The 11,101-nt window shown below is 41.7% G+C and overlaps 1 protein-coding gene across 2 annotated transcripts in view; it reads right to left on the bottom strand.

The window, feature by feature from the left end:
* The window catches only part of TTC39B (tetratricopeptide repeat domain 39B), a 152,105-nt gene that overhangs the window by 122,557 nt on the left and 18,447 nt on the right, over positions 1-11,101 (bottom strand). The window lies entirely within an intron of this gene.

Raw genomic sequence — 11,101 nt, 5'->3', positions numbered from 1 at the left:
ATCTAAATGGAAGTCGGACAGCCAAGAAGTTGAAATAGACCCGTTCATCCAGACCAGTAGGAGGAGCGGAGGCAAGCAGCAGGGCGCCGGTTGCAGCTCGGAGAACGGGGAGAATTGGGCGCATACGGCAACTGGGAGCGTGTAAGGCATCTGGGGCGTGCAAGATCGCAGCGGGTGGACCCTGAGTACGCAAGCGGCAGCTGGCAGGCCCAGTGAGGTGGTGACAGTGGAGCAGGGCAGAGCGCACAACCCAGGATACCAGGGCAGGGACTGAGGTCCCACAAAGAACAGAGCTAACGCCATTGTTCCCTCTCAACCCCGCCCTCACATACAACGTCACAATCTAGCGATTGGGGTGTCCAGCCCTGGTGAACACCTAAGGCTCCGCCCCTCACCATAACAGGAGCAATCAGACCAAAAAAGAGAGACAGAGAGAGAGAGAGAGAGAGAGAGAGGGCTCAAACTGGAGAACAAATCAGTGCCCCAGAACTCATCATTTTGAGCGACCAAGAGATAGCTAACCTATCAGATGCACAGTTCAAAACACTGGTGATCAGGAAGCTCACAGAATTGGTTGATTTTGGTCACAAATTAGATGAACAAATGCAGGTTACCATAAAAGAAATGAAGGAAAATGCACAGGGAACCAATAGTGATTGGAAGGAAACTGGGACTCAAAACAATAGAGTGGACCAGAAAGAAGAAAGAAACAACCAAACGAAAAGAATGGAGAAATAAGAATTCAGAAAACCAAGGAGAAGCTTAGGAACCTCCAGAACATCTTTAAATGTTCCAACATCCGAATTATAGGGGTGCCAGAAGAGGAAGAGGTAGAGCAACATATTGAAAACGTATTTGAACAAATAATAAAGAAGAACTTCCCCATTCTGGGAAAGGAAATAGACTTCCAGGAAGTCCAGGAAGCTCAGAGAGTCCCAAAGAAGTTGGACCCAAGAAGCAACACACCAAGGCACATCATAATTACCTTAGCCTAGGTAAAAATGAAGGAGAGAATCCTAGAAGCAGCAAGAGATAAGGGGACAGTAACCTACAAAGGAGTTTCCATCAGGCTGTCAGCTGATTTCTCAAAAGAGACCTTGCAAGTAAGAAGGGACTAGAAAGAAGTATTCCAAGTCATGAAAGACAAGGACCTACATCCAAGATTGCTCTCTCCATCCAAGCTTTCATTTAGAATGGAAGAACAGATAAAGTGCTTCTCAGATAAGGTCAAGTTAAAGGAGTTCATCATCACCAAGCCCTTATTACATGAAATGTTAAAGGGAATTATCTAAGAAAAGAAGATTTAAAAAAAAAACATGTATAGTAAAAGGACAACAAACTTGCAATTATTAACAACCACACCTAAAGCAAAACCAAAAGAAATTAATCAAACAATTAGAACAGGAACAGAACCACAGAAATGGAGATCACATAGAGGGTTAGCAACAGGGGAGTGGGAGAAAGAGAGAGGGGGAAAGGTATAGAGAATAAGTAGCATAGATGGAAGTTAGAAAATAGACAGGGGGAGGGCAAGAATAGTATGAGAAATGTAGAAGCTAAAGAACTTATGACACATGGACATGAACTAAAAGGTGGGGAATGTGGGTGGGAGGGGGTATGCAGGGTGGAGGCGAGTGAAGAAGGGTAAATGGGACAACTGTAATAGCATAATCAATAAAATATATTAAAATTAATTAATTTTAAAAAGACAGAAATGATAAAGATGTTTGTATTACTTTTATCACAAAGAAGGACAGGCAAGGAATAAAGATGACATCACAGGGACTTAAAATACAGCACAGGGAATATAGTCAATATATCACAATAACTGTGCATGGTGCCAGGCAGGTAACACAGAAAATAAGAACAAAGATGACAAATATGCTATTAACAGTAATAATTTAGACAGTCGGTATAACTTCCAAAAAGACCAAATAGATTTACAAACTTTTCATGTCTCTCCATCTGAACTTTAATTCGCTCTATGGTATGAAAACAAATATATGGTAAATATTACTCCAAGAAGGAAGAGGAAGTAGGAAGGAACATAATAAAAATTGAAACTAGATCCCACAAACCCAAAAAGTCAACTCACTTCTCTGAACCCTCTTCTTTTCTCCCCTTACCTCCTCCTCCTCCTCTGCTCTTTCCTCCATTTCTCCCCCTCTCACATGGGTGACTTCATGGGGTCTGTGAGGTGCTGGTGTTATCACATTCTCATTTAACTGTTGTTCTTTAAGAAGGATGACAGAGCTTCACAGGCTCTGTAGACACCCGCCTCGCAATGATAACATCCCTCACCCCATGGCCCCAGGCCCTCCTCACTGGAGTTTTCACCCAACATTCCATTCTATTGACCAATGATGCTGTGGTTTGGTTCCACCAGCTCAAAGAACCCTAGAGCAGCTGAGAACTCCAACAAGTCACAGATTCTCCACCCAGCTCTGGGGCACATCTGGACCATTGCCAGAAAGATGAGACATAAAGATAGTGCCCCAGCCTCCCACAGGACTAGGGCAGGGATTAAGAGCCATGGATATTGAGGTCTTAAGACTGTAAACACTCCTTTGCATGGCCTTCATGACTGGTGAATCAAGATATTCAAAATGAGCCAGTGTCCCTGGTCCAGGGGCATATGACAGACAACTGATCAATGTTTCTCTCTCACACCAATGTTTCTCTCCCTCTCTTCCTCTCTCTCTAATGTCCTCAGATGAGCATTGGAAAACTAGACTGACATAAGTTGTTATATTTCATCATCATCATAATGACACACCAGGAAGATTCCTCAAATATTGGACATAAATCTTTTCCTACATAAAAGGAGATGGCACACTGATTGATAAGGGAATCCCATGAAAAACGCATAAACTTAAATGATGTGATTCCCCACTATAACTTCAATAAGTACTGATTTTTTTCTAAACCAAGATTGACTAATTTAAAATACATCTTTATTATGTGTCCATGGAGTGACTTTTTTTAAGATTTTATTTATTTATTTTTAGAGAAGGAAGGAGGGGAGAGAGGGAGAGAGGGAGAGAGAGAGAGAGAGAGAGAGAGAGAGAGAGAGAGAGAGAAACATCAATGTGCGGTTGCTGGGGGCCATGGCCTGCAACCTAGGCATGTGCCCTGACAGGGAATCGAACCTGCGATGCCTGGTTCACAGCTCGCACTCAGTCCACTGAGCTACACCAGCCAGGGCATGAAGTGACTTTTAAAAGAAAGATTGGGCAAAGAACTTTTTTAAAAATATATATTTAGAAGACTTCTGGCCAAGATGGAGGTGTCGGTAGACACACTGTGCCTCCTTGCAAAACCAAGATAGGAACAACAACAATTTAGAAACAAAATAACAACCAGAACTGACAGAAAATTGAACTATATGGAAGTCAGACAACCAAGGAGTTAAAATTGACACGTTCATCCAGACTGGGAGGAGGGGCAGAGTCGGGAAGCTGGGTGGAGAGGGGTTGTGGCACAAAGAGCAGTGGGACCAGGCGCATAAGGCATCCCAGGTGTGCAAGACCATTGCAGGTGGACCCTGGGCACGTAGGTGGCAGCTGGCAGACCCCAGGCACAGGGTAGCAACCGGCAGGCCCAGCAAGGCGGCAATTGTGAAGCAAGGCACTGCCCACAACCCAGAGTCCCAGTGCCAGGAAATAGAGCCTCAGGGCATGAATTGAAAACACCTGTGGGGGTTGAGGAGCAGGGAGAGACTCCCAGCCTCACAGGAGAGGTCCTTGGAGAGACCTGCAGGGTCCTGGAATGTACACAGGCCCACCCACACGGGAATGAGTGCCAGAAGGGCCCAGTTTGCTTGGGAGAAGCAGCAGAAGTGACTGAAGTCTAAAGGAGAGCAGAGCAAGTCCCATTGTTCCCACTCGGACCCTGCCCCCACATACAGTGTCACAACCCAACGATTGGGGTGCCCACCCTGGTAAACACCTAAGGCTCCGCCCCTCATACATTACAGGTGCGACAAGACAAAAAAAAAATGGCCAAACGGAAGAACAGATCAAAGCTCCATAGCAAATACAACTAAGCGACCAAGAGATAGCTAACCTATCAGATGCACAGTTCAAAGCACTGGTAATCAGGATGCTCACAGAATTGGTTGGATTTGGTTGCAAATTAGATGAAAAAATGAAGACTACACTAAGTGAAATAAAGGAAAATGCACAGGGAACCAATAGTGATTGGAAGGAAACTGGGACTCAAATCAATGGAGTGGACCAGAAGGAAGAAAGAAACATCCAATCAGAAAAGAATGAAGAAACAAGAATTCAAAAAAATGAGGAGAGGCTTAGGAACTTCCAGGACATCTTTAAACATTCCAACATCCGAATCATAGGGGTGCCAGAAGGAGAAGAGGTAGAGCAACAAGTGGAAAAGTTATTTGAACAAATAATAGAGGAGAACTTCCCCAATCTGGGAAAGGAAATAGACTTCCAGGAAGTCCAGGAAGCTAAGAGAGTCCCAAAGAAGTTGGACCCAATGAGGAACACACCAATCACATCATAATTACCTTAGCCTAGGTAAAAATGAAGGAGAGAATCCTAGAAGCAGCAAGAGATAAAGAGACAGTAACCTACAAAGGAGTTCCCATAAGACTGTCAGCTAATTTCTCAAAAGAGACCTTACAGGCAAGAAGGGACTGGAAAGAAGTATTCCAAGTCATGAAAGGCAAGGACCTACATCCAAGATTGCTATATCCAACAAAGCTTTCATTTAGAATGGAAGGGCAGATAAAGTGCTTCTCAGATAAGGTCAAGTTAAAGGAGTTCCTCATCATCAAGCCCTTATTACATGAAATGTTAAAGGGACTTACCTAAGAAAAAGAAAACATGTACAGTAAAATGACACCAAACTCACACTTATTAACAACCACACCTAAAACAAAAACAAAAACTAAGCAAACAACTAGAACAGGAACAGAACCACAGAAATGGAGATCACATGGAGGGTTAGCAACAGGGGAGTGGGAGGAGGAGAGGGGGGGAAAAGGTACAGAGAATAAGTAGAATAGATGGTAGGTAGAAAAAAGACAGGGGGAGGGCAGGAATAGTATGGGAAATGTAGAAGCTAAAGAACTTATGACACATGGACATGAACTAAAAGGTGGGGAATGTGGGTGGGAGAGGGTGTGCAGGGTGGAGGGGAATGAAGGGGGGTAATGGGACAAATGTAATAGCATAATCAATTATACATATATAATAAAATTATATATTTATATATTTACATTTATATATATCCTGAGCTGACCTGTCAGGAATAATGTTTCATTTTCTGCTCACATCTGCCATCTACATTTCTCTGCCATACAATGTCTGTCAAGCTTGCACAGCAGCCTGTGGCCTTCTGGAGCATTTATATTCCCCAACTAGATCCGCAGGGCTCCACTGGTGGCATTTTATGTATAATGGCTACCTTTTATTTTTAATTTCATATTGTGTGATGGAGTGTCAATGCCTGAGTTTCTCTGAAGACAAATGTAAACCTCAGCTTCAGCATCTTCTTACTGGGTCTGCAGGGTGCAAACACCACTCATACCTCCCCTTAAAGGATTAGCATCAAAACACGTCCTCTGTGAAACCTGAACTGACCCGCAGAGCTGTTAATCAAGGGGAAGGAAAGCTACCTGGGGTCCACACACTAGAGACTACTCACACTCCAAGTCCCCACATGGCCCTTGCAGGAAACAAACTATGACCTTGCCAGGGTTTAAAAAGATCAGTCTATGAACATAAGTTCTCAAATACAGCAGACAGAAAAACAGAACCTGACACACAGTTTATCTTCTGAATCTGCCCAGAAGATTTGTAAAATCTAATTTTGAAGGGATACACTTAATAAAAAACTAGAAGTTTTCAAATATTATTCAAATACAGACTTTCTTAATTTTTAAAAGTACAAACCATAAAATCAGCTGCCAGAGGAGAAATTTGTGTCTTAGAAAATTTTATTTTATTTAAACATTCATCGTTTGAGATTGAAAATAATGACACATTCTCCTAGTATAGCTTTGATATAGTTCTCAAGTTGCTCTTCTCCAGGAAGTGCTCTAGTATTACCCCCCAATTCTGCCTTTTTTCTCAAAGCTTCATATTTACCAAGAATCACATATCTGATAGTGAAAATCAGGTATGCAGAGAACAGCCATTTCACTAGGAAGTATTACTTTGAGCATATACATTGAGCACATTTTACTGAGCAACTATTATGTGTTGGTGAGTTAGGTTTTATTCAATGATTCATTCAAACATTACAGCAGTGATGTAGTACATCTCCAACATAGTACAGTTGCAAACATATATTTACGCCTAAATGTTTAAACTTCTCTGGGTCTGAATCAGGTCTGCCTCGGACCCTGGGTGGGTCTTGCCCTTTTCATCCTCCACTTCCTGATATACAGAACAGGGATTTCAACCACCTCCCAGGTTTTGGTGAGGATGCTAGTGAGATAATGCATGTGATGAGTCTAACTCAGACCAGGCTCAATAAATACAATTCCAGAGGATAATAAATTCTCAGACACAGGATTAATCAGTGGACCGATGGAGCCAAGATCCCCTGCTATACTCCTTTTCACACCAAAAATTCTGCATCTTCTTTTGCAAAAGAGAAAAGAGGCCAAATGTGGGAATATTTATAGCAAATAGGTGCTTGAAAATGTTAACTATCTTTACTTCTCCTATCATAAAATGCCTTCACCTCTGATTCTTTAATGCCTTTCCCTTCTTACTCAGTGGGTTACTCAGCATGATAAACATAACTTATGGGCACAGAGCCCAGGTCCTCAGCCTAACGGGGAGCAGAGCGGCCTGGCTCAGGGATGCAGCCTCTTTACGGGGAAAGCAGACGGGTTGGCATAAATACCATCCCTTACTCCAAACCCTAAATTCTCTGAATTAAACAGAAATCCTCCCCAGTAAGGAAGCTGTTCATCACACATGCTAAAATAAATCCCTCAGAAAAGCTCACATTCAGAGGGAATGGTAAACTATTCCCTCTGATAGTGAAAATTGATTTAGAGCCATATCAATTGTACTAACTTGATCCTCGACAGTTAGCTAGTGTGTTAAGTACCAAGCAAAGCAGTTCACAAAGTGTTTCTTCAGAAGTTGCAACAACTTCTAGCCAAGCACAGAGGAACCTGAGAATTAAAAAGAAACCACGAGATGTCACTCTCACAAAAAACAGTAACTAAGTCAGACAGTTTTGCTTTAGTGTCCACTAACATATAGATTAATGTGTTTTTAAAAATGAAATAATTAACTTTATGAAGGAGAAGAAAATTGCCCTTCCTGCATTTTGTTATAAATATGGAGTTGAGTTTCAACTTAAGGCAAGGATTAAGTTCTGAGGTCAACACTTAGGAGGAAAATCTTATAGTCAAAAGTAACATTGAGCCCTGGCTGGCGTAGCTCAGTGGATTGAGCGCGGGCTGGGAACCAAAGTGTCCCAGGTTCGATTCCCAGCCAGGGTACATTCCTGGGTTGCAGGCCATAACCCCCAGCAACCGCACATTGATGTCTCTCTCTCTCTCCCTCTACCCCCTTACTTCCCTTCCTAAAAAATAAATAAATAAAATCTTTAAAAAAAAAAAAAAAAAAGTAACATTGAACAAATACTTTAAACTGCCATTAAAATAGAATACAAATGGTTTTGGATATAACTTCATATAGTAATGGATATGTACAAACACAAAATGTGTATAGGGATGTATGGTTGTAATAAAGAGGGCATACAAAACAAGATTTTTACATTTGTGTATTATTAAATTTGTTTAATATAAATGAGCAAATTATTTTACTCCCCTGTACATATTCCAGTGCTACTATTTTTATGGTTATAAAGTGAACCTTGGCAATCACTTAACATGTCAAGCACTTCTGTCCCCGAGTGCCCACCCTATATAATCTGTCATTAACAGAGGAGTATGTAGGGCATACCATTGCTGCAGAATAATTTCACACAAAACAAAGAGCAACAAATAGAACCAAGAGACTGTTTTAAACTGTGTTTTTTGGAAACCATCACTAGTAAAGATATTTTAAAATTAAAATGAACAGAGTTTACAGCCTCTTCCTATGAATAAACAGCCGTAGGCACTCTGTTAGATACTTAGATGCTTATTTCTAATTCACAAACAATCATAAAAAGTGAGTGTTTCACCTCTACTACTACTACTTCTGTGTTCTGATAATGATGATGATGATAATGATAATAATAATAATTGGTAACACAAGAATGCCAAAAACTGCTCTGAATCCTTACATTCATTAACTCACTTAATCTTCATAATAACCCTATAAAGTAAGACTACTGTTATATCCAAATAAAGGAACTAAGACTCAAAGATTCAATTAACTTATCCACCATCCCACAGACAAACCTCAGTTTTTCCAACTGTACAACTGGAATAATATCACTTAATTTACTGCATTGTTGTAAAGTGTAAATGAGGTAATATATTTAATGCCCAGCATAGTGCTGACACAACTAACAACCAATTTCTTTTGTTATCACTAACGCGGTTCTATAGCTAACAGGCTCTAGCACAGCCTATGGAAAAGCAAAAAGAAACCTCTTGCATAATCCTGTTCGATCCTCAAACTTTCCGGCTATCACAGAAAATTGACAGACTTAGCATTCCCTTACTTGTAGCTCTGCTCCAAAGTGAATGTCTTTAAAAGAGAATACAGAATGTTGTCTCTTATATGAGTGCTTGGAAGAGGTGGTTCCCGAAAACTAAGGCTACACACAAAGGCGACCTCAAACAGAGAAAGCCCTCAATGCAGGAAAGACAAGGGAAAAGGATTTGAGCTCACATGCCCAGAATTGGCCTGCCTGGGTTCAAATCCCAGTTTTACCCCTTACTAGTTTTGTGGTCTTGGGCTATTTTTCTTCTTTGTGCCTCAGTTCTTCATCTCAGAAACGTGCCCACAGATGAAATGACACATGAAAAGCACATAAAACAAAGCCACAAGTACAAAACATTTGCAATTATCACTTTTACTGTTAAAACTGAAATCTCCTAAAGGCATGGGTGAATACTCGGGGCTGCAGCCTGGAGAAAGCGGGGTGGCAGTCACCGCATAATGCGTGGCTCTCTGCTTCCCCAGCTGCCACATCCCCAGTCCCCAAACAGATTGGTCCACCACCACAGAGGTCAGCAAGCTACAACCCATGACCCAGATCCAGCCTGCTGCCTGTGTTTATATACACAGTTTTACTGGAACACTATCACACTCAAATCAACACTTAAATATCGTCCATGGCTGCTTTCCTGCTACAACTGCAGAATGGCGTAGCTGCCACTGGCCTTTTACGTGAAAAGTTTGCCTAGCTTTGCACAAATGCATAAAACATTAAATTTTCTGCCCTAATCCAACTGGGTATTTTGAAAATGGAGAAACATGTAAATAATCTATAACACAGGAATTTATTTTTAAAAATACACTGCCTTGAATCTTTAAATTGAAGGGTGAAATAATGCTAAGAAAATGGGTGTCAAGTCCCACCATCAGCTCCACCACTTATTAACTATTTGTGGCCTTGGGTACATCACTTAGCATCTCTAAGATTCATACTCATTATTGTAAGAAAAAGGACAACAATAATACCAAACCTGTGGGGTTGAAAGAATTAAATGAGGTATATGTAAAGTTTGCCACAGTGACTGGTCTACGGTAAGTACTCAATCACATCAGCTCTCACTAAATTATTACTCTCATAGTCGTCACTGCAGGGAAAAGCTATATGTCCAACTATTGGACCACTCAGACAGTGCTTTCCCTCTCAGAGTATCTGCCCTCATCAGAATTATAGATGCTAGCAGAGCAGAGATGCTGAGAACTGTAATCTCTTCTTTGAAGGCAGTCTAAGAGAGAAAAAGCTGTAACTTTCATATACTCATGACTGTCAACATGAATTTTCTTCCACTCCCACCAACATTTCTCCTCAACAGCAAGAAATTTTCAGCAAGCAGCTAAATGTCTACCTACACATTTGTATTATGCAGAGGAATAACCCTTATACTGTAAGACAAAGTAACTAAATCAATCCCATAATAAGTGAAACGCTGACATCTGGTTTCTAACAAGAAGCAAATTAAATATGGAAACATTCAAAACTAGCAGAAAAAAAAAGGCTGCCAAAAAGGGATTAGTATAATAAATCACAGAATCACTTAACTTAATAGACATTATACAATAAAAAATAAAAATAAATTTAAAAATGTAAACATCTGACTTCCAGCAAGATGGAGGAATAGGTGGACACACCATACCTCCTCGCACAACCAAGAATAGAACAACAATAATTTATTGACATAATATCACTCAGAACTGTCAGAGGATTTATCTGAATGGAAGTCGGACAGCCAAGAAGTTGAAGTAGACCCGTACATCCAGACTGGTAGGGGACGATGAGCCAGGTGGGCGTAGGGCTGGCGCAGGTCGGCGACACATGGAGGTCGGGGGAAATTTGGCGCAAAACTGACGCGACACCCATCCGGGGCGCAAGAACGCAGAGGTGATCCCTGAGTACGCAAGCAGTGACTGGGGGAATCAGTGGGGCAGCGATTGTGGACCAGGGCAGAGCTCCCAGCTCAGGAGCCCAGGGAAGTGTCTGAGCCCAGGAGAACGGAACTGTCGCCATAGTTCCCTCCTGTCCCGCCCCCGCCCCCGCCCCCACATAAAACATCACAATCTAGCAACTGGGGTGCCCAGCCCCGGTGAACACCTAAGGCTCCGCCCCCCACCATAACAAGAGCGACCAGACCGGAAAATAATAATAATAATAATAGGAGAGACAGCGAAAGACATAAGACATGTTTCCTGCAGAACAGATCAGTCCCTCAGGACTCATCCTTTTGAGCGACCAAGAAATAGCCAATCTATCAGATGCACAGTTCAAAACACTAGTGATCAGAAAGCTCACGGAATTGGTTGACTTTGGGCGCAATTTAGATGAAAGGATGCAGGTTACCATAAAAAAAATGCAGGAAGATACGTGGAGGAGAGCCAATAGTGAAAGGAAGGAATCTGAGTCTCAAAACAATACAGTGGACCAGAAGGAAGATAGAATCAACCAA

The sequence above is a fragment of the Phyllostomus discolor genome, chromosome 3 (assembly GCF_004126475.2).
Source record: "Phyllostomus discolor isolate MPI-MPIP mPhyDis1 chromosome 3, mPhyDis1.pri.v3, whole genome shotgun sequence".
Lineage (NCBI taxonomy): Eukaryota > Metazoa > Chordata > Mammalia > Chiroptera > Phyllostomidae > Phyllostomus > Phyllostomus discolor.
Note: the sequence above shows the minus strand (reverse complement) of the source record. Positions and strands in the feature narration are given on the sequence as shown.